Source organism: Xenopus laevis, chromosome 1S, assembly GCF_017654675.1.
Source record: "Xenopus laevis strain J_2021 chromosome 1S, Xenopus_laevis_v10.1, whole genome shotgun sequence".
Lineage (NCBI taxonomy): Eukaryota > Metazoa > Chordata > Amphibia > Anura > Pipidae > Xenopus > Xenopus laevis.
The window spans coordinates 137,791,720-137,814,931 of record NC_054372.1 but is presented as its reverse complement, the minus strand read 5'-3'; the positions used below and the strand labels follow the sequence as shown (position 1 = coordinate 137,814,931).

Below are 23,212 nucleotides of genomic sequence, written 5' to 3'. Positions count from 1 at the left end.
TCGAAGTTTTTTTAACTTCGAACTTCGACCTTTGATAAATATGCCCCATACTATTGATTAATCAATAGAAAGTTTGATGGCTGCTTTTGCAGTTGGTGTTGCAAAACTGTCATATATTAAAATCTGTTTTTGTATCAAGCTGTACTGAACACAATTTTGTTCAAAACAACAAAATAATTAGCCACAAAATGTAAAAAGCTTCAATTATTTATAATTAATGCACATGTACATGTGTACACTATGGAGCTGTTCCCATGTTCCCGAGAGGATCAAAAGCAATATTTAAATATAAGCTGAAATACTGTAACCAATAAAGAAAAAAACCCAGAAGATAATTGGAGGCTGAGAAGTCAAGTACCAAGGAGCTAAAAATAGGATAAGGTTTTATTTTTTTAATAACTCTAATAACACTTGGGTAGTGAAAATAATATTTGTGGACAGACATTATTATATAAAATAAGTCAATATTAAGGGGCCTATTTGTTAAACCTTAACATTTTTAAAGGAGGAAAAAAACATTTTTGGAGAGAAATGTATGCCCTGAAAAAGCTGCTAAAACTTCAAATAGAAAATACTCCAGCTAAAACCTCTAAATCATATACAAATAATTAGCAGATGGCCCTTTAACAGCTGGAAAATGTTTTTTACTTTCAGAATTCTCAATAGTTTCAGGCTGTTTGCACTGATTTCATTCGATAATCTGGTAAATTTAAGTTTTTGTGGCGACAATTCAATAAAGTTGAGTTTTTGAAGTGACAATTCAAAAAAGTTGCACAAATTTACTCTCGGTTTTGTCACACCGATTTTTTCAAGATTATTTATTGGTAAATTAAGGGGATTCGGGTTTGGGAGTTTGGCCACATTCTATTTAATAGAGTGGGAAAAGGTCCAGTTTTAGTAAATAGGCTTCTAAGTCTTAAAGAAAAGCTTCATAAGTTTTAGTCAGTAGGAATTGGCGAATTTTTTCGCCTTGTTTTGCAGCAAAAATAACGCCCATAGACTATTAGTCAGCATGGTGTCATGAAAGACATTACAGGTATGGGACCTGTTACCCAGAATGCTCGGGACCTAGGGTTTTCTAGATAATGGACCTTTCTGTAATTTAGATCTTCATACCTTAAGTTTATTAGAAAATCATTTAAACATTAAATAAACCCAATAGGCTGGTTTTGCGTCCAATAAGGATTAATTATATGTTAGTTTGGAACATGTACAAGGTACTGCTTTATTTTTGCAGAGAAAAAGGAAGTCACTTTTAAAAATTTGGATTATTTGGATAAAATGAAGTCTATGGGAGACAGCCTTTCCATAATTCAGAGCTTTCTGGATAATGGGTTTCCAGATAATGCATCCCATATCTGTATATCAAAATAAAGTCACTTATATTAAATAGTAGATAGAGTCACAATAGAAAAACATAAGTCTTCCCCTTTACAATCCCTGTTAGAAAGCAGTGGCCCCATTTCCAATATAAAATGTAATTTTGGACTGCAATATTCAAAAGGGACATTTCTTAAATACAGAAAACATAGTGAAGGGCAACAAACCAAACAAATGGTATGGTGATTTCAATTATGAACACAGTCTAGCCAATATGTGTTTGTTTACATAAAAGGAGAGGAGCTAGGAAGGATATTTATAAGGGGATCAAACCAATGAACCCTTTGGTAGATCTATCCACTAAGAAATAATTATTAGTCTTTAATGGGAAGATTTTATGAAGCTTTGGCTGTGCATATTCAATATTCTGCTTTTTACTACATATTAGGGTTAATACAAAGTTGACTTCAGGGATTGCTCCATTCTGATGCTGTTATTTGGAGGGAGCTACAGGTGTGCTTTTAATTTTTTGATAAACTTTTGATATAAGTAATATTTAAGCAAGGTTAAGGTTGAACTTAATGTATGTACTGTATGTATTTATTTATACCACACATGTACAGACAATCATAAGATATTGCCCCTGTTTTTTATCTGTAACACTTAAAAATGCTAGTTATGTGCTGGTAATTGCGTATGATTATACCATAACGAAAACTCACCAGCTCAACTTTTAAAAAGTTCAGGCATCATACTCATATTTAAAAATGACCTGAATCCCCAGAGTGACCAGAGCTTTTTTATTATCTAACACACATTATTCATCACCCTTGATGCTGCTACTGTAAAAATATATTTTTTTCCATCTGTGTATGTAGGTTATATTCCATTTTTGATTGTCGGTTTCCTGAATTCTGTTAGCTGCATAAGGATACAATATCACATGAAAATTTAAGAACATGTCAGAGTACTATGACCTTTATAAAAGCACTAGTCCTTCTGCGTCATGCCTTATATGGCCATGGAACTCTTCGGTATAACAACTACATTATTTCCTATATACTGTAAATAACAAATTGGGAAGCAGGGTCAGATGTTTTATCTTGCACTTCACTAACATGCGAGCCTAGCCCCAACAAATGGCTAATGGTGGGTTTAGCTGAGATCATGAGACCAATATATAGAAAGTAATAATTAATAAATTATGATTCATTTATTAATAAATAATGTTGAATATATTAAGAACATTGGGAAGGGACCATTCTCTCTTTCCACACAGTATTAGTGACCCTTTGACCACCTTTTGCAATATTACAGAAATTGACTTACAAAACAATACCACGTGTTCTTAGAAATAATATATTTCTCTTCTTTTCTTTCTTACAGAATATTTACTGTGCAACTTTTACACATTCTTGCTGTGTTGCACAGCTATTGCTCTGATTTACTCAGTTTAACCCTGTCTACATCAAAGTGTATTACATAGAACAACAAAGCCAGTAAGCAGGAGCTGCTCATCATTGAGGAAATATTGTGGAAAAATTGCACCTTATTCATGGAGAACCAAAATAATTTAACAGAGATTTATATCTTAGGCTTTTTGCTTGAAAACAATTTGAGGATGGTGAGTATTGTTGGGTTCTCTGTAATTTATATTATCACAACAGCCAGTAATGCTGTTATCATTTTTGTTATATCAGAAGAGCAATGCCTTCACACACCTATGTATTTTTATCTTGTTCACTTTTCCTTCTTAGAAATATGTTATGTATCTGTAATTTTTCCCACAATGCTGAAGGTCCTTTTAGCACATCTCACAGCAGTATCATTCTCATCTTGCATGATTCAATTATATTTGTTTCTGTCTCTTGCTTCTACTGAAAATTTCTTATTGGCTTCCATGGCAGTAGATCGGTATGTGGCTATATGTCACCCCCTCAGGTATTCAGCAATAATGAATAACAGAATGTTATTAAGGACTGTTTATTGCTCATGGATTTTGGGGTTTGCAGCTCCTATTATTCCTGTATTAATGTTATCACAAGTGCTTTTTTGTGGTTCCTTGACAATTGACCATTTTTTCTGTGATCTGGCTCCACTCCTGGGGTTATCCTGTAATGATAATGGTAATGTTCGTCTTGTGAGTTCATTGTTTGCTTCAGCAGTGCTACTGAGTTCTTTTACTCTTATTATTCTTTCATATATCTGCATCACTTATACTGTATGTAAGAAATCAACCTCTCAGAATTTGCAGAAAACATTTGCTACGTGTTCTTCCCATCTTATTGTAGTGCTGACTTTTTACGTGTCAGGAATTTTCAGTTATGTTTTTCTCATTGCATGCCCTTCTTTTAATTTACAGAAAGAAATTTCTATTATATACACAGTTGGGACTCCTTTAGTAAATCCATTTATTTATACCCTGAGAAACAAACCTGTGAAGCTTGCATTGAGAAAACAATTCCTTACCCCAAAACCAACTATCCAGAAAGTTTAAAATTACAGGAAGGCCATCTCCATTAGAATCCATTTTAAACAACTATTTATAATGTCTTTAAGTATTTAATTTTTTCTCTGTTGTAGTAATAAAACAGTACCTTGTACTTGATGATGACTATACTGCATTAATCCATATTTGTGCCAATAATATTGCATATATATGTATCCTATTGCATATAATATATGTAGTAGTATGTAGTAGTAAGACATTCAATTACAGTGTACTTAACTATCACTAAAAAATCACTAAAAATAATACCTTTTTATATCTTGAATTTCATTTTTACTCACATATACATACATGAAGACATAATGGGGTTTGTTTATCAGTTATTTAAGAGTGAAGTTAGAGATCACCACAATCTGCTAGATTGAAATTCTGCCACTCTCCATTAATTTCTATGGCATTTTGAAAGGCATACCATTGATAAATCGTTTTTTTTTTAAAAAAAAAAAAAAATCCCATAGAAATGAATGTAGAGTGGAGGATTTTTTTTTGGACTGTGGTAATTTCTAACTTCACTCTTTGATAAATATAACCCTATGCCTCCCAACCTTTGTAAATTTCAATTGTATTTTTGTTGAATTATATTAATTATCTTCATGGATAAATTAGCTTTCTTATTAGAATTTTTTTGGTCAATTCCTAGCAGAAAAAAACCGGAAAACCTCTAAAACTCTACATTAATTTAAATCGGTCCAATAAGATCAGCACAGATTTCTATAGAACCTAAATAACTTTTAATTGGCAAAGTTTTGCTTCAGAGGTTAAACCTTGATTTTTTGAGCTTTTTAGAAGTATAGGAAAACCACAGATTTTTGAAGATTTGTGGAAATTTTGTGGATTGTTAGTAAATGGGCCCCTTACCATTTGAAAGTTTTTACGTTTTTTTTAAGTTAAAAATGTGAAATGTGACAATGAGAAATTTGCCTTCCCATCGTTTATTCAATTTTTTTTTTTTTTTTATAAAATTTACATTTTTTTCAATTTTAAATATAAAAATTAAAAAGGTACAAAGGAAAAGAGGAAAATGTGTCAGGGGAATTAAAATACATAATTATAATTGATTACATATAAAAGTAACATGGTTGCATTATACTCCTTTATTCTTACAAGTTTCATACCCTAATAACATTTTAATGCAGAAAGCCAAAAGTGATACAATGTTAATGGCTATTCCCAGTACATCTACAATGATCCTGGAATTCTGGGTATAAAAATGCACTGTTTGTATATTGCAATTTATATGTTGGATGGTGGAACAAATTTCAGGTTTACATTTACAAAATGACTGAAACATATTCAAATGGGAGCAACTAGAAGAAAAGAAACCTTGGGCAGCACATTAAAATGTGGTTCTGGAAATAGTTTCAGAAATCATTGCCAATAGACATAATGGTGCACAAAGTAGGTGAAAACCATAATTCTGTATATTCAAAAGTGTAGCTTCTTTTATGAAGCAAAATTATTTTTCCATGTTGCTTTTTCCTAATCACCAGTACAGCTGCATGTCATTATTATACAAACAGTTTTTGACCAATTCAAATACTGCATATAGTAGATTCGCTTTTGGTCAAGAAAAGTTAGGGCTACATTTGCTTCTCTAAAATGTTAGGACATTTTAGGAAACACAGATGAATCTGAACGGTGACACACAACAATTTTTTTACCTGTTGTAATCTATTGGCATCATTTTCAGGCAAACTTGGCAAAAAATTTCGCTCATCACTAATACACATCCACAAATCTTAGTGAGTCTTGGTCTGCTCCATAAAACAATTTTTGGCTCAGTTAAGTATGTACAGTAATAGTCTCTTCTAGCAACTTTGCAATGGCTTCCATTATTTTTATTTATTTTTTAATTATTTGCCTTCCTCTTCTGACTCTTTCCAGCTTTCAAAAAGGGGTCACTGACACCAGCAGCCAAAAACGATTCCTCTGTATGGCAAAAATTGTATTGCTATTGTTACTTTTTATTTCTTATAAATAAGCACAAATTTGAGATTTCAACGTTTTCAAGTTTTCTTGAATATGAAAAAAACTTGAAAATGTGATTTTTGATAAATGGGCCTTCTCATCTTTCACATATTTATTTTATGTGCTGCTCAAAAATAATTCCCTTAGATCCACTTTCATTATTAATTTTTTATAGTTTTTGCCTTCCTCTTCTTCCAGCTTTCAAAAGTGGGTCACTGACCCCAGCAACCAAAAACCAAAAACAAATACTTTTTATTTTTTATCTTTCTGTGCAGGCCTTCTCATATTCATATCCCTGTTTTTTATTCAAACCACTGTCTGGCTGTAGGTAAATAAGACCCTAGCAACAAGATAACACCTGAAATTACAAACTGTAGAGCTGCTGAACAAGAAGCTCAAAAATTTAAAAATCATTGCAAACTGTCTTAGAATATCAATGTCTACATCATACTTAAAGTTTAAAGGTAAACAGTAAGGTTAAACCAGTATGTTTGCTGTTTGGCTGCTGATGGTTTTATTTATTGCTCATCTTAATTAGTGATGGGCGAATTTGCGCTGTTTCGCTTCGCAGAAAAATTCAAGAATTTTGCGAAAAATTCGCCCGTTGTTTTTTTTACGCCGGCGTCTGTTTTTTGGACGTCGGCGAATTTTAGCGGCTGTTTCACGAATTCATTTGCGAATCACTTGTCCTCGCCCATCACTAGTCTTAATGAATACAGTAAAAAATATTCATATTCATGTTTGTTCGTTAATGTGACGTGTCTCTTTGCATTTTGCTACAGATATTAAATACATTTTCAATCTCAGTGTTGATTTTAGAAGAGCTTGCCTAACTTCTTTATTCCTTAATGCATAGATAAAATGATTTATAAATGGAGTCATGACTGTATATAACAATGCTAGGACTTAAAATTAAATAAAGTTGACTGAAACTGGAGTCACATACATAAATATCATAACTCCATAATAAATAATCACCACAGTGAGATGTGCTCCATATGTTGAAAAAGCTCTTTGCCTACCTTCAAAAAAGGGGATTTGTAATATTGTTAAAATAACATGCATATAGTAAAGAGACAGGTGCCTAAAAGTATTGTTGAAGCCAAATTCACATAAAAAGTTTCCATAATTGATGGCTTTTTGCAGGTCAGTTGCAGAACTGGACTAAGGTCACAATAGAAAAGTTTAATTGTATTAGGACCGCAGACTCTGAGTTGAGAAACCAATATAATTGCCCCAAAGTTGCTATAAAACCTACAATCCGTGAAGAAAATGACATCAGTAGACTTACTTTAGTATTCATAAGTAAAGAATAGTGAAGGGGATAGAAAATGGCATAAGTACAGGTCATACACCATAACCCCTAAGATAATTCATTCAGCAGAACCCAAAAATCCGAAGAAGTAGAGCTGTGCAATGCACCATGTAAAGGATAGAGCTTGATTCTGTGTAATGATGTTTAAAGGTATACTGTCATGGAAAAACATGTTTGGGGCAGCTGGGAAACTGACAAAATGTCTAGCCCCATGTCAGATTTCAAAATTGAATATAAAATCAGTTTGCTCTTTTGAGAAATGGATTTCAGTGCAGAATTAACTGATGTGTTTTGGAAAAAACATGTTTTTCCATGACAGTATCCCTTTAATAACATCATATCAATGATATTAGGGGGCCCATTTACTTTGCTCGAGTGAAGGAATAGAGGAAAAAAACTTCGAATTTCGAATGTTTTTTTTGGCTACTTTGACCATCGAATGGGCTACTTCGACCTGCGACTTCGATTCGAACGATTCAAACTAAAAATCGTTTGACTATTCGACCATTCGATAGTCGAAGTACTGTCTCTTTAAAAAATACTTTGAATCCTAGTTCGCAACCTAAAACCTACCAAGGCCAATGTTAGCCTATGGGGAAGGTCCCCATAGGCTTCCTAACAATTTTCTGATCGAAGGATAATCCTTCGATCGATGGATTATCCCTTTGATCGTTCGAGGGAATAGCGTTAAATCCTTCGACTTCGATATTCGAAGTTGAAGGATTTCATTTCGGCAGTCGAATATCGAGGGTTAATTAACCCTCGATATTTGACCATAAGTAAATTTGCCCTAGATGTATAGAGAATCTTCAACAATGATAAATTGGTTAAAAACAAATACATAGGTGTATGAGGACGAGAATCACTGTAGACAATGTCAAGGATAACAATGTTCCCCATTACAGTAAGAATATATATCAATAAAAACATAATACATAAAAATATTTTTAGATTTTCAAAACCAGAATAAAAGGAAGAATATTTTACTTTTGTTTTATATACAATATAATATATCATATGATATATAAAATATACAATATAATTTTTTAATTATATTCTGTAAATTGCAAAGAATGTTGGCAATATATTTTTATACTGATTGGTATACAGTTATTCAAGTTATTCAAATTGTCAGCTGGGGAAAAAATGCATTGTTCAAGAGGTTATTTCAGCCTAGTTATCTCTGAACACAGGAAAACAGAGGATCCAGGGCATTAGTTGAATACATTTCTAGAACAAAGATAACAATTCTACAAGGAATAGAGTATATATAACAAAAGCAGCATTTCTGAATTATGAGTATTTTACAAGAAAGTAAACATCATATTTCTGCCTGATATAGAGGATACAATATTTGCCTCACCACATGTAAAGCAGTAAAAATATTGCAATAAATGAACTAGCACAAACTCTTCTGCAGAATTTTATCCAAGTGTTCAAATCAGTTTATCAGACTTACATATAGATATTAAAATTAATTTTTTTGGCATTCATCCACACTGTGGACTAGATATGCAACTAAGTGGTAGGCAACAACACAATGGGGCCCATTTATTAAAAATGTAATTTTGTTTTTTTCCATGAATCTCGAAAAATGTGTGGTTTTCCTATATTTCTAAATGTAAAAACTACAAAAACCCCTAAGGCAAATCTTTGCAAAGTAAAAGTTGTCGAGATGCTATAGAAGTCTATGGGAGGTGTGTGGTTCCTATTGGACCACTGTAATTCAATACCGACTTTTAGAGGTTTTTGAATTTTTTCTACCCTAGAAATTAGTTCATACTTTTTTATATTTGGATCTTTTAATAAATTCAATGGCAATTGTGGTTTTAGAATTTGTGTAGTGTAGGTGCAATAGAAATATCTTTGAGATTTGATTGGAACTTTGTACAATGTAAAAGGTCTTTGTAAGATTGTAAGTGAGGTAAGTTGAATTATTCTATTTAAAATGCAACTGTTCAGTCACCATGGGGAGCATTTAGTGAGATAACAGCTAATATACTGTAGGCAACATGTCATGTGGGCAGAACTTGTACATGAATTAAGGACAAGAGCACAAGAGAGCAAGGAACATCAAACAGCACCACCTGTTAAAGAAAGGGAACTCTAACATCTCAAAAAACAGAAGATAGCCTTAGCAAGCTGAGCTTTAAAAGCCATTCTAAAGATCTAAGTAATATTAGCCCTTTTCTGATGATGCTAATATATTTTGCTGTATCAAGTGATAAAGACTAAAAAGTTAAATGCAATCTTTTTTTTCACACTATAGTATACAATATTTCCATTATTTGCCTCCAATTGCAAAATGCACTAGCAAATATGCTTATTTTTTCAAGCCTTAAATATTTATCGGAAGTTTAACATCTGTGATTGACTACTGCAGATGGTTGTTCAACAGAAACACTAAAATACACATTTTATATCAGAAATATTCTTGGAGCTTTGTGAGACCTTATTAAGAGGAAGCTAGTGATGGGCGAATTTCTCCCATCAGTTTGCTGAAAAATTTGCAAATTTCCCATGAAATTCACAAAGTGTCGAAAAATCATGAAATTCAAAAATGTACGCCAGCGTCAATTTTGGCAGGGCATCTGAAAAGTCGCTTGCGTCAATTTTTACACCGGCGTTAAAGTCAATGGGTGTCCGAATAGTGTAGATGCGCTGCATTTTTGACACAAGCGACTTTTCAGACACTCGACCAAAATTAAATTCGCAAGTGAATTTTAGCAGGAGTTAAGCAAATTTATTTGCTGGTGGTGAAATGTGGAAATCACCACAAATTTGCGCCAGGCAAATTTATTCACCCATCACTAGAGGAATCGTATGACTAACTGTAAAAGATTCCTGAATTAGTGAGTGTAATGTTTAAAGAGGCACAGAGGCAAGCTGCATTATGGATATGAAATGCCCAGGAGTGAATTACTGAAGAATTGTAGCACCAGAGCATAGCAATAGATAACCAGTGAGAGAGAATTCCTCCTGTAATAAAGCAAATAAATGTATTGATATATACAGTAAAAATGTGCACAGGAGTTTGATCGAAGTGCTTTTGAGAGAATAATGACAAATTTTCGGATTTACTGTAAGTAAATAACCCCCTCATTGTTGGCTATGTAAAATGTTCTTAGAATTCTCTAAAAATTTAGGACATGATTTAGGACATAATTTAGGAAAATGTATTACATATTTTACAAGTACAAATTAAAGTTAAAAAGTACCAAGAGTTGTGATTGAACCATTGATAACATGAATTAAATGTTAATCTTAATTTAAATAATACATGGTATATACATTTTCCTTATAAATAACGTTGTAAACTAATTGCAATAAACAATGAATTAAAAAATGCAACAGAGATTGTATTGTGTTTGTCAATTTACAAATATCTGGGGAGCATTCTAGTTGGTTAAAGTAATTATAGCAGTTTCACTAGAGTCTTATTAATATACTAAAAAATGATTCCAGCGGGACCTTTAATTAACGCAGATAATGATTTTCCTAGCTACACAAACAAAGGGATGGCTACACTAAGGGACCAATCATAAGTTGAAATGATCAAGATGTTTGTTACTAATGAGACCTGTGATCAGTTCACTTATTTTTTATTTGTACTATGTGTAATACCCTTTATCAAAAAAGGGAACGTAGTGCTCACCAACAATTTTTTTCTGACTACAAAAATCATACAGACAAATCCAAGAGATCCTCTGCACTCAAGCTATTATCAATATATTTAAGACTTTGTGACATTTTGGGGGTTATTTATCAAGGTCAGAATTTATCTCAATATTGGCTGCTACAAACTCCGATCTGACCCGCTCGGGTTTTTAAAGCTTATTTATTATTACATTTTCCGCGAAAATTTGCTTTGCGGAAAAAGCTTAGATTTTCAATATTTATTAGTGAATTTTCCCCGAAATCTCCGAATTTTTCAGAGTTTTCACCCAAAAGCTCCGAAAACATTGTGAAATTGCCCGAACCCCCCGACACAACCAAAAATCAACGGGACTGTTCCCAATGACTTTTATGCAACTTTGACAGGTTTGAGATGCCCTGTTTTTATATTCAGGCTTTTTAGCCCTCAGGGTATAATAAATTCCGAAAAATTCGTGATTTTTTTAAAAGTCAGATTTTATAAAAAAAATCACAAATTTTTCAGATTTCGGGAACTTTTGGGTATTAGGAGCTTAGTAAATAATCCCCTTTGTGTATACTGTATAAGTACTTAATGTAACATCTGATGAGCTTGTTTTCAGAAACCAACTATATATACTAGGGCATCCCCAAAAAACATGTGCCTTTTGCCCCACAGTTCCTCAGTGACATTTTGCTACATGAAGCGTCTTTTGTTGAAGAATACCAGCATGTCAGTATTTTGTAAATATTTTCTCTAAAATGCAGAGTGATTTCAAGTCCCAGAAGCCATCACTTTTCAGTGGAATTAGGTGAAAGGCATTGTATTACACTGTGAGCCCAAGGGCAGGGAGAACTGGTTTTAGTGAACACAGAAAAATCTGTTAAGGTTTCCTTTCAATCTGTGAAATTAGATATGAATGTATAAAAAAGTACATTTATATTTATATCAGGATGGTCAGATAATGTTTATGTACTTTTTTTTACATAACACCAACTGAAAGAGCTTACGTCCAAAAGGGTATTTATTTTCCCTTTAAAATTAATATGTTTTGTTTATCTAATTTTATGTGCTTATTATTAAGTGTGGTCTAAATAAATGTATACATACCTACTTCTAGAGTTGGCACCACTGGCATATTATAAATATGTAATGTATGTTCAGAAATATACTATAAATATAAAAAACATCAAATGACAAAATGTCTAGCATATACAATAATAAGATACGTAATTGCAAAAATGTTACAAAATTACAGCTCCTAATTAGTTCCATTCAGGATCTTCTAAAGGATATAGAAGACCCCTTAAACAAATACAATAACTGTGAGTATACCTGGTGGTCTAGCTGCATCTTCTTCCTCTGCACGCAGAACTATAATGGCGTGCTCGCTTCACTGCTGCCGGATTTGATGAGGTGCTGCGTCTGATATCATTGTGCGAAATTCAAATATTTAAAGGGCTGGGCATGTGGTTGGTAACACTGCCCAACTATTTTTAATAGTACTTGGGTGCAATTTCTAGTGTTTCTGCATGTCCTTGACCTTGTATAGTCAGCTGCCTGTCCTGACCCTTGCTCGTGTACTGACTACTCTCTTGGATCTTGCTTTGTACTGCAATATTGGTGTGTTTGACCCGGCCTGTGACCTTGATTACTCCCTTGTCTCCTTTAATTGTACTGCTTCTTTTGATTGTTATTGACCCATCCTGTCCCTTGACCACTTTCCTTGTTCTCCACTCCTGCTGCTGTTCCCTTGTCTGCCCAGAACTCTCTCCTCTCTCTCGCATTAAGACCTGGTGGCATCCGAATAGCGGAAGGCTCTTCCCAAAGCAAAAGGTGGCTGTTATAGGCAGAAGAGTGAGGTTTAGGATTCCATATATAACAATAACACCTGTTTGAATTAGCAACATGAAATATGACATCATTATCTATCTACTTCACTCTTTTTCTTAAACAGTACTTGGCAGTATGTCATTTGGAAATACAAGCCTGGTGAAAGAATTCATACTCTAACAGAAAGACAGCTGTGAAAGCTAATGTACTTTTACCTTTGTACATTTTCTTTACTAGAAATATGTTATTTGACTACGAATCCCAAAATGTTCCTAAAATTCTGGCTACCATTTCTTCCCAGAGGAAGGTTATCTCAATTTCTAGTTGTATCACCCAGCTATTTTTTTTCTTTTTCCTTAGTTCCACTGAGTGTTTCCTATTGGGTGTTATGGCCTTTGATCGCTTTTTGGCTGTGTGTAATCCATTATGTTAGTCAGCTTTAATGAACCATCCAACTTGTCAGAAACTTACAATCTGCTCATGATTTGGAGGGTTTATTACAACATTCCCTCCTATTTTCTCAATTTCTCAGTTTGAGTTTTGTCGAAGCAAAGTGATGCAACCCTTCTTTTACAACTTTCATGCAAAGATACTTCTTTCAACTAATTCCTGGATTTTATTTGTGCAGCTCTAGTTATGATGACCTCACTTACTGTCACTTTGATGTACTATTTTTACAATATTGTCACAGTACTGAAAATTCCAACTAAAATCGGAAGAAAAGTATTTTCCACCTGCAGTTCCCACCTAATTGTTATCCTTGTGTATAATGGTACTGTAACCTTCATATACTGTATGTGAGACCAAATGGTGGACTTCAGCATTACCCTTAATCAATCAGTAGTGGTATTTTACACTGTTTTAATACATATTGTTAATCCAATCATATATTGCCTAAGGAATAAGGAGGTAAAAGTATCAATAAAGAGACTGGTATCCTTTCAATCTACCTGACAATGCATAGCTTACTTACTGTCTTTGTTTTGTCTTTTGAGATTGGGACCCTCACAGAATTAATATTTTTTTCCAAGCATGTAAAAATCCAACAATTATTGATTTAATATAACAATGCAAATCCCCATAATTATTCTCTTATGGATCTAGATATATGAATTTGTATCAATTTGCAGCTGAAAATTCCTAGAATATCAATTGAAACACCTATATGTGTGCTGAATACTTTGTCTACTTCTGTCAGTGTTATTGTGTAAACATACTCATTTTCAGATTAATTTCTGTGCCTCTAATTTCCAGAGGACTCTAATATTGACAGAATGAAGAATGCATATTGATCCTTGGTGTCCAAACATGTTTATGCACTTCCATATGGTGCCAATGCATCTATCGTGCCTTTTCTGATGAATGGCATGAATCACAAACATTGTTTTGAAGACATAATGCGGAAGTGACAGAACCTGCACTCTGAAAATGCTACATGCAACCCACTTTGTAATGTAAGCACAATTACATCCATTTTGCAGCATTGTGTACAATTGCAGCAAATGGTACTTAAATAAAATATAATTAAATATAATTGATGAGATCCATAAACACAGTTTAGGATACATTTTACAGGTTATTCATGGCTTTCGTGTATCATAGAAATATGTTTTTAAACTTTGAAACGTGGCTTGTCCAAAAAAGCTTTAATGGCATTCTACTAACCATATTCCATGAGTCTAGCAACTTTAAAAAAAAAGAAATTAAAAAACTAATATGAAAATATTGTCAAATTTCACCTAGGGCAACACCCATTGACATGACATGTTTATCGGTGTCCATGTTTACACATGTTTACACATAAGTTATGTCAATCGATATTGGCCTGAGTGTGGTTCAATATGTTGGTATTGTGTAAATATATAATTTTGTCTATAGATACCTAAAAAAAAAATTTTTGTAACTTATATTTTTATTAAGTTTCCAAAGTAATAATGAAAATGTACAGAAAGGAAAAAAAGAGACAACAATAAAAAGAAAAGAAATTACAGCAATGTATAAAATAAAGTACAGTAATGACATTGTGTCTTTACATCCATCAGGTATCAATATTCGTAAGTATTTTGACATTGGATTAGGGAACAGCAGTTACTTATACAATTGTCTTCATGTGTTATCAAATGTGAATTCTAACCAATCTATGCCATTTCATTTCTCACCATATATTTCCATATCCCAGTGTATTACCATTATATTATTCAGCATGCTATGCATTCATTATATAATTGCTACATCCTATGCTTAACCCCTAAAGATCCTGTTACATAATCGCTAGAGATGGCGTAATTCCCATACTGACCATATCTTTAAGTACCGTGTAACTTTGTCTTGGATATAAGCAACATTATATTCAAATCTCCGATTATTCTCTATTCTGTGTTCAATTTATGCTTTGGTAGGTATGGAGTTAGTCTTCCATTTGGCCGCAATTGCTATACGTGTTGCTGTTAACACCTGGTTAACCAGCAACTGGGTATGCTTAGGAATACCATCTAGGGGTTTTCCAAGTAAAAAGGTCCATATATCTATCTGGGCCACATCATGTATAAATTGCTCTAATAGAACCTTAATCTCTGCCCACAAAGGCCGTACTAATGGGCAATCCCAAAACAAATGTTTCAAAGTCCCCGGTGTTGCACATCCTCTCCAGCACGTCTCTGGTGTGGTGGGAAAATTTTATGTAGCCTAACTGGGGTTAAGTACCCGAACATCATTATTTTATAAATATTTTCCCTTTGCTTAGTGCAAGTGATCCCCCTTTTAGCATTTATCTGTATGCGTGACCAGTCTTCAAGGGAAATTTCCATTCCAATATTGGTTTCCCATTTTCTCATGTATGAATGTTTATGCCCAGAAGTAAAGGGGGGTTCATTAATGATTTTATATATTTTGGAAATAATTCCCTTCTGAGGCAAGCACTTTAGCGCTAGTGATTCGAATTCGGGAAGCTTGGAGCTCTCTAAAAAACGGATGTACAAAACGCCTAATTTGAAAGTACATATACCAGGGTAATTGAAAATCTAAAATTAAATTTTCTTAAGCAATAAAGCAATTTAAGCAGAACTGTTCTGTCCTCCCTACGTATTACCCTGGGGCAGTGTGTAGTTCGACATGCAGCTAAACCTCTCCACAATCCAATAAAGAGACTGAGCTTGGAGTCTGTAGATTTTACTGGACAGGCAAGTGGAATAGATAAAGAGCTTGGTGGAGAGGTGAAACTGTAACAAATACAGAAAGTACAATAAGTATGTTTGCAATGAACAATAATATAAAACATGTAAAAGTACATAAACATTAGCTGGCATGAAATATATATACAGCAATGTCTCCGATGATACTGGCAGTTGTAAAAGTGTTTTGGTGCAACTTTCAGTCTATTTGCTTACCAGCGATGCTACCATAAAAAGGAGAATGCAGAACTGTGTGCATCTTCCACAGCATGGACTGAAAAATGGAGTCCTAGCTCCCATAAGGCACTGTTTTAAGTCACATGTTGGGAGTATGGTAGCCTGATTAGTTCAAATGCAGTTCTAACATAAGCCATGTGGAGGTGCAGAACAAATACAGGAGGTGGCCTTGCGCAATTACAGCAAGCATCCAGCGGAGGGAGTTCGTCAAAGCATCAATGAAATATAACAGCATGATGACAGCTTATGCTGGAGACATGACAAGAACTATGAACATATGGACCCAATCATAGACTGTTTTGAACATTTTCTGACTGTAATAGTATTGGACTGTTTTGGACTTGTTATACTGGTTATGGAATGACTTCACTCAGGAAGGGAAGGGACTTGTTAACCCACCCCCTCTCACTTTTCAATGTTGTTTTACATGTAGGCTTGATAAAGGGCTCAGGGGGGGGCAAAATATTGCACTTTGTGCATATGTTTATGGGCTGAATACTGTGGTGTTCTATTGGACTCTTTTCTTTTGGTCAAGTATTAACCTCTCTACAGTAATAATAAGCAAACCTGTCCCATTTCGCTTCACAGATAAATTTGTGAAACTGCTAAAAAAAATTCTCAAAGCAGTGAAACGCATTGACGTAAACAGACAAGAACATTTTTTGATGAGTCCAATTTTTTTTATTCACTCGAAATGCATTAAAATCAGTAGGTGTTTTTTTCTTGTTGTGACTTTTTTGTTTCTATGACATTTTGGCCAAATGCATTACAGTCAATGGTTTTTTTCTATTCTTTGCGACAATTTTGTCTTGGCAACTATTTTGTTGTGGCACATTTTTAGTGCCAAATTTTTGCTGAAGTTTTGCAGAAAAAAAATTGTAGATGGTGAAAAGAAGAATTTAGAAACAAATCCATGCCTGCTGAAAACATTTGCTTATCATTAAATGCCAGCTTGCGACAGTGCCTTACAGATACTGCTTTCAATAGCTATTATAGATATATTTATGAATCCATGAAAATTTTGAATTATTTTTTCTGATTTCTAATCATTTAACCCTAAGGCTTTAGGGGTTAGAAAAGTTAGTAATGGACCTTTAATCTCTATACCCTGAAGCAGTACATAATGTGACTAAAAAAGGCAGAAAGCATCTGCCACTAAATGTTTCAGAATTTCTGAATAAAGATAAAGTTTCAGAAACAATCATAGGGAATGCATATCATAGACCTTAAAATAAATCAGAACTTCAGAAAAATGTCTATACAAAATATATCTTCTTGGATTTATATACAATATGTTTGGTACAAAAAAACAAAACAAAGAAAAGTAGCAATATTGAATACAGTTGTCGTCCCTCTAATCAACCCATTCATACATATCCTGAGAAACCAAGATGTTAGAGAATTATTTCAACTGGTTAACTATGTTCTTATATTATATCAAGACTTCATTAAATTAATCCAATACACCTATTATATGCTCATAAAAACACTCGAATTAAAACAGCAGCAGACCTAGAAGTGCCTCTACATGCAAAACTGTATTTAGCACAATGAAAGAAAATATATTTATAAACAACTTCCAGTATCAAATCATTTCGTATGATGCTTGAAAAAATATGGCAGAAGTCAGTTCTCCTCCAGGTCGTTTTAATCAGCTGACTCTGCAAATTTTTTTCACAACAACAGAGAATATAAACAAAAATGGCTTTCAATAGTAATCATAATTGTAAATATTAGCTCCTTTTGGCTGAGCCATTTTTGCCACTTTTATCAGTTATTGTATGTAAATCTATGTGTTCAATGTATATACTCATTTCTTGTATAGTGCTATGGAATATGTTGAAACTTTAGAAAAAGTACATGGTCCCCTGTGCGGTTAACTACTTTATAAATATGGGGTAATAATAATGTTAAAACCATTTTATAAATTTAATAAATATCTATAGTCAAATCATCTGGACTTTTGCTGTAATTTTTTTTCTCTTTTAGACATTTCAATAGGCATACGACTGGCTTTCTCAATTCAGAATGGCTTGTACGAAAATCTTTAAACTAATCCTTAACATGAATAGCCTCTCTTATGCCTCATTCAAACCAGTGGTCTTCTCTGTTCATGAACATTGCTATCTTCAAAGGAGTGTCTCTTGTTTGTAAGGTGTAGAAAGACAGCTGAGTCTTGCCCTGTAGAATCTACCCTGAGCTGTTTGCTTGATAATGCTTTTTCTCCCCAATGTATAGATCTGTACATTCTTCTCTACATTGGACTGTGCATACTAGGTTGCTTTTTTTACTTTTGGTGTTGGAACCTTCCAGTGTACCAGTTTTTGTCTCAATTTGCTACTAGGTTTGAAAAACACAGGGATGTGGTGTTTATTCAAAATCCTTCTGAGTTTCTCTGATACTCCAGCTACATATGGATTGACTATATTGAGCCTTCTGTGTGTCTCAGGGTAGTTTTTTCTTTTTAAGTTCTTGTTGGGCTTAGTTGCTGTGTTTACAAAAGCCCACTATTGTGAGATGTTTGTGCTCCTTGTCTTTGGACTCTGTATCAGTTGTCACACTTTCTGCCCTGTGATGCATAGTTCTCATTACACCTAGCATGTGTTCCAGAGGATGGTGGGAATCGAACAACAGATATTGAACCATATGAGTGGGTTTCCTGTATACTTCTATTTTCAGATTTACCCCATCTTGGATGGATATCAAACAGTTCAAAAAGGCAAGTTTGTTCTCATGGACACCTCACTTGTGAATTTGATGTTCCACCAAGTTAATTCGATTTGAATTTAAAAAAACTCGATTCGAGTTTTTACTTTTAGAAAATGTCAGGAAGGCTGCAAACAACTCAAAATTGATCCCTGGAACTCTCCTACTGACTTAAACAGCAATTTGGCAGGTTTTAGGTGCCGAATAGTCAAATTTGAGTTCTTAAAGGGCCAGAGTATGATAAAACTCGAAAATCAAGTTTTAAAAAAACTTGAATCAAATTTAAATAACTCTCTAACCGAATTTGACAGTTTTGACCATAAAAAACTCAAACATTTTAATTTCAAATTGAATTTTCAATTCAACCCTTAATAAATCTCATCCTTAGTGGTTGGATATATGTCCACAAGGTTACCAGCCCTGCTGCCACAAGTGAGAACGTGTAACTTGATGTTCTTTTTCGACAATGCAAGATGAAGTCTGAGTTCCCAGAAAGCATTCTGCTAGGTCAATGTAAGGTGATGCATAGTGCTGACCAGCAGGGAAAGTTAACTAGTAAGTTAATGTCTAATAGCAGTAATCTAATAGTAGCTTAGGCCAAGGGCATAGTAATATATTCTTTAGACATGTCTTGCATTAATTTGATGTCTTGCACTCCTAGGCTAGGAGTGGATCATCTGCTTTCCTCTGCCTGCATGTTGTACCCAGACAAAGGGATTCACTGTGTAATGAACTTACCTGGTGGTCTAGTGGGAGGGGGTCTGCAGGGACGCCTGCAGCCCCCTCGGCGGGGACGCCCGCCTCGTTGCTCCTCTGGGCCGCAAATGGGGAAAAATTAGGGCGCGCGCGGCGCGTCTCTTCCTGGTTTATGTGCGCAAAGGCAAAGACAAAATGCTATTTATACGGTTTAGAATAAAATGTGACCCATTCCAGGTTTCCTCTCAATTTTAATTTTATGTATTTTATCTAGTTTAAGTTTTCCAATGTTGTTGAACAAATGACTGTAGAGTTGAAGTCTCTTTTTTCCACCCTAAGATACATTTTTTGCAAACAGAATGAAAGTGCAGTATTCATACTTTTATTGTGACAAAACTTGCTTTATAGTGACAAAACGTTTGTTTACCAATCTCTCTCACAAACAGAAGCAGGCACTCTCAAGTACAAGTATGTTATAGTCAAATTCTGAAACTTTACAAAAATGCCTTAAAACTGACGCGACTACCACTAACAAGCAATATTTCTATGATAGAGTAAATAATAAGGATTGTACATAAACAAAAGAAGTCAAGTTCAAGCTTTCAAAATATCACCCACATTGTGTTCCTTACTATGTAACAGTCTTGCGTGCGGTGCCTCTAAATCCTTTTTTGGTTGAATCCAAAAATAAATAAACAAAACATTCCACATTGCCTTCTATGGGATTTGACATCTTGGACCAGTTGTTACTTTGGGATCTGAGTTTATGGTAGAATGGTCATGCTTCCATTATCGGTTTCCTTAATTACCCTTGCAGTTTTCATCCAACCATCTTTTATATTTCAATTCAATGGAATGTTTAGTTATGAAGCTACATTAAAGGGTCTTTTTTTCAAAGCATTGAAAAAGGACAGATTTTAAATGTATTTTTCTTCTGTTTTTGATCAGTAGAACGTGTGAATGTAAACAATACCTGGAACTGGTAGTCTGTACTACAGGTACTAAAATATTGTAGCTCTGCGATACAGATCAATTTTCTTACAGGATTGAACTGTGCAGTAACAAGAAGAAAAAGAAAAAGAAAGCAAAAGAATGAATGGGTGATAGTAGGGTTTTTGTATAGTGTACATCACAGTTTTTGTGTATTTACATATCATTTCTTTGACGTAGACCAAATGTAGGCATTAGTGGTTTAAAGCTTGCCTCTAAGGCAATTACATTGAATTTCATATAAAGCTTAAACAATTATTTTCGAATAGAAGGTATTGCAGTGTTCAAGGACTAGTTAGCAATTCTCACATTGCCCAAGGCTCCAAGAATTGTGAAGTTGTATTTCAAACCTAGGCTGTTAGGCTTTCTTACATTTCATTGCTAGTTACATGTTTTTTAGATCTCTAAAGCTGGTCTAGCTACTATAAGAATATGGTTAAACCATCTCTGGACCAGTATCTTTTTCGTAGGGAGAATGGGTGATATAAAAATCTACTTAACATGAAGTGGAGGTGTAATGAAAGGCAACAGAAAAGGAGTGATTACATTTTAGACCAAGAGAGATTCATAAAGTATTTTAATGAATAGGCAGATATAGCCTTTTGGCTCTTTTGAAAATCAGGCAATGCTTGTACAAATAAATTAAATAAGTTCTATATATAAGCAAATGTGTTTCCAGTATAGGTTTCAAAAAGTTACCTTGCAACATATGTTGGCCCATGGAGAATGTTTGTGTTCATTAGAAAAAGATGAAGTATGTTGTGGTGTTAGAAGTTGCAGCTTGGGGATATTTTAAATAAAGTGGGCTATAATAAGGCAATTTATAGAATTCTTTGTATATTTTTTTTTCTCTTAGCATTGATTCTGAAACCTCTACACAATTATTATTATTCTATTTCAGGTGTTTTATTCCCAAAAGAAATCAGTTTGGTTATTTATTTTTTGCAAATTCTAATTTAATGGTTATATACACTCTTAACTTCCAACTAAAAAACAACACATGCTAAAAAACATATTCTCTCCTGAGCTCTTAGCTGACAAATAAATTCTAAGAGACATCAGAAAAATTATTTTTCTGATGATTAATTACTTGCATTCCATCCTCATCGTTTGACATTATAATGTAGTCAATTACTGCCATCATCATTATATATTTAGATAGTTAAAAGAGAAGAAAAGAAGAAAGAACCTTGTTTGTGACTGTAATTTTATATAAATATGGATATTCTGTGATTTCTTACACCCACTATATTTTATTCTCAATATTTCCAGCCTGATAACTTCCAGATTCAGGATAATTGTTCTCCAATAGTCAATTATTCAACCATTAAATGAACTTCCACCTATATTCCTCGTATGCTAATTTCTTAATTAACACCATCCCAATCAACTCCACTTATATTAGTTGAATCTTAAGTGCTATGTGCTACTACTTCACCTCTGTGCCATCATTTTTATTTATACAATATAAAAAATTTTTTTGCTTAGGTGCTTATTTTCCTCAACTGTGTAATTATTAATTCACCAGTATTTGGTTTAATTAAAGTGCCAAGTGCTGAAATTCCATACCGTATAACCCCTTATCTACACATGTGTTGCAGGATTTCCACTTACCAATCAACACTTAATCCATACAAATTTACCAATTCAATCAATTCTTTGATAAGTATAGATAATTAGTTTCGCTCTGTGATTTTGAATCTAGATTAGCTACCTGCCATGATTTGCTGCCAAGATCCAACTGGATTCAATTTGTAGGGACCCTGAGATTTGGCTTAAATTACTCAGGCAGTTCCCCTTTAGTATTTGGACACCTAAGGGTCCTTTAGTTAACTCAGGCAGCTATGTCCCTTGCTGGGTCCACATTAGTTCACGGAGTTTGTCCACTAGATGGCACTATGTGATAATATAAAGGGGTTTAGCACCATGTGGTCTAGGTCTGTCCTGGGACTTTGCCTCACTGAGAGGTACTCAGGTCCAGGTCTGCCGGTGACGTTAGTTAAGTGTGAGTTAATGATAGTGAATACGGTAATAGTCACTCTAGGAGTGAGAGTCAGGTAGCTAGTGAGCAGATGTGGCTCCAAGGAGAAGAAATAGTGGGGTTAGGACCCTGTGGTATGTGAACCACTAGAGCAGGGACTACAGTGAGTGAGGACCAGATAGGGTGCCAAGACCCCAGGCTGAATACAGTGGTAAGGTGAGGACCAAGTCCGTTGCCAAGATACAAGACCCCAGGCTGAGAAACCCAAGCCTTAGTGTTCATCTGGAGGGATAGTGCCTAGTGAGAGTGTCCTAAGTCTATTATTGCTGTTACCTTGATATATTGGATATTAGCTCAACTGGAGAACCTTGTTCCTCCTGGCGGGAATATTGCTGTTTGAAGCTATCCTATTACTAGTGATGGGAGAATTTATTCACCAGGCGTGAATTCTCGCTGGCGGCAAATAAATTAGCGAAACCGCCGCGAAATTCGCCAGTAAAAATTTGCCGGAGTCAAAAAACAAAATGGACTCCGGCTTTTATCACATTATTCGGGTGGAAGCTAGAATGACTCAGTAGGGAGTTGGTAGCTGTTTCCTTCCTGAAATTTGTGGTGATTAATTCACCTTCTTCGCCCTTGTTTATATTCAGATCTAGGAAAGATTTCAAATTAACATCTCACATTTCAGAAAATGAGGTTTCTTCCCTAAATCTAAATATAAACAAGGGAGATGAAGGTAAATTAATCACCACAAATTTCAGGAAGGAAACAGCTACAACTCAAGCTTTCAAGTTAGCTGGTACAGCCGAAACATTTATAAGCTACAAGGAGGCCAATAAATCATGCAAAGAAG

The 23,212-nt window shown here is 34.2% G+C and overlaps 1 pseudogene; it reads left to right on the top strand.

Annotated features, from left to right (window-relative positions):
* Positions 1 to 2,292: 2,292 nt before the first annotated feature.
* Positions 2,293 to 13,533, top strand: LOC121399048 (annotated as a pseudogene).
* The last annotated feature ends 9,679 nt before the right edge of the window (positions 13,534 to 23,212 follow it).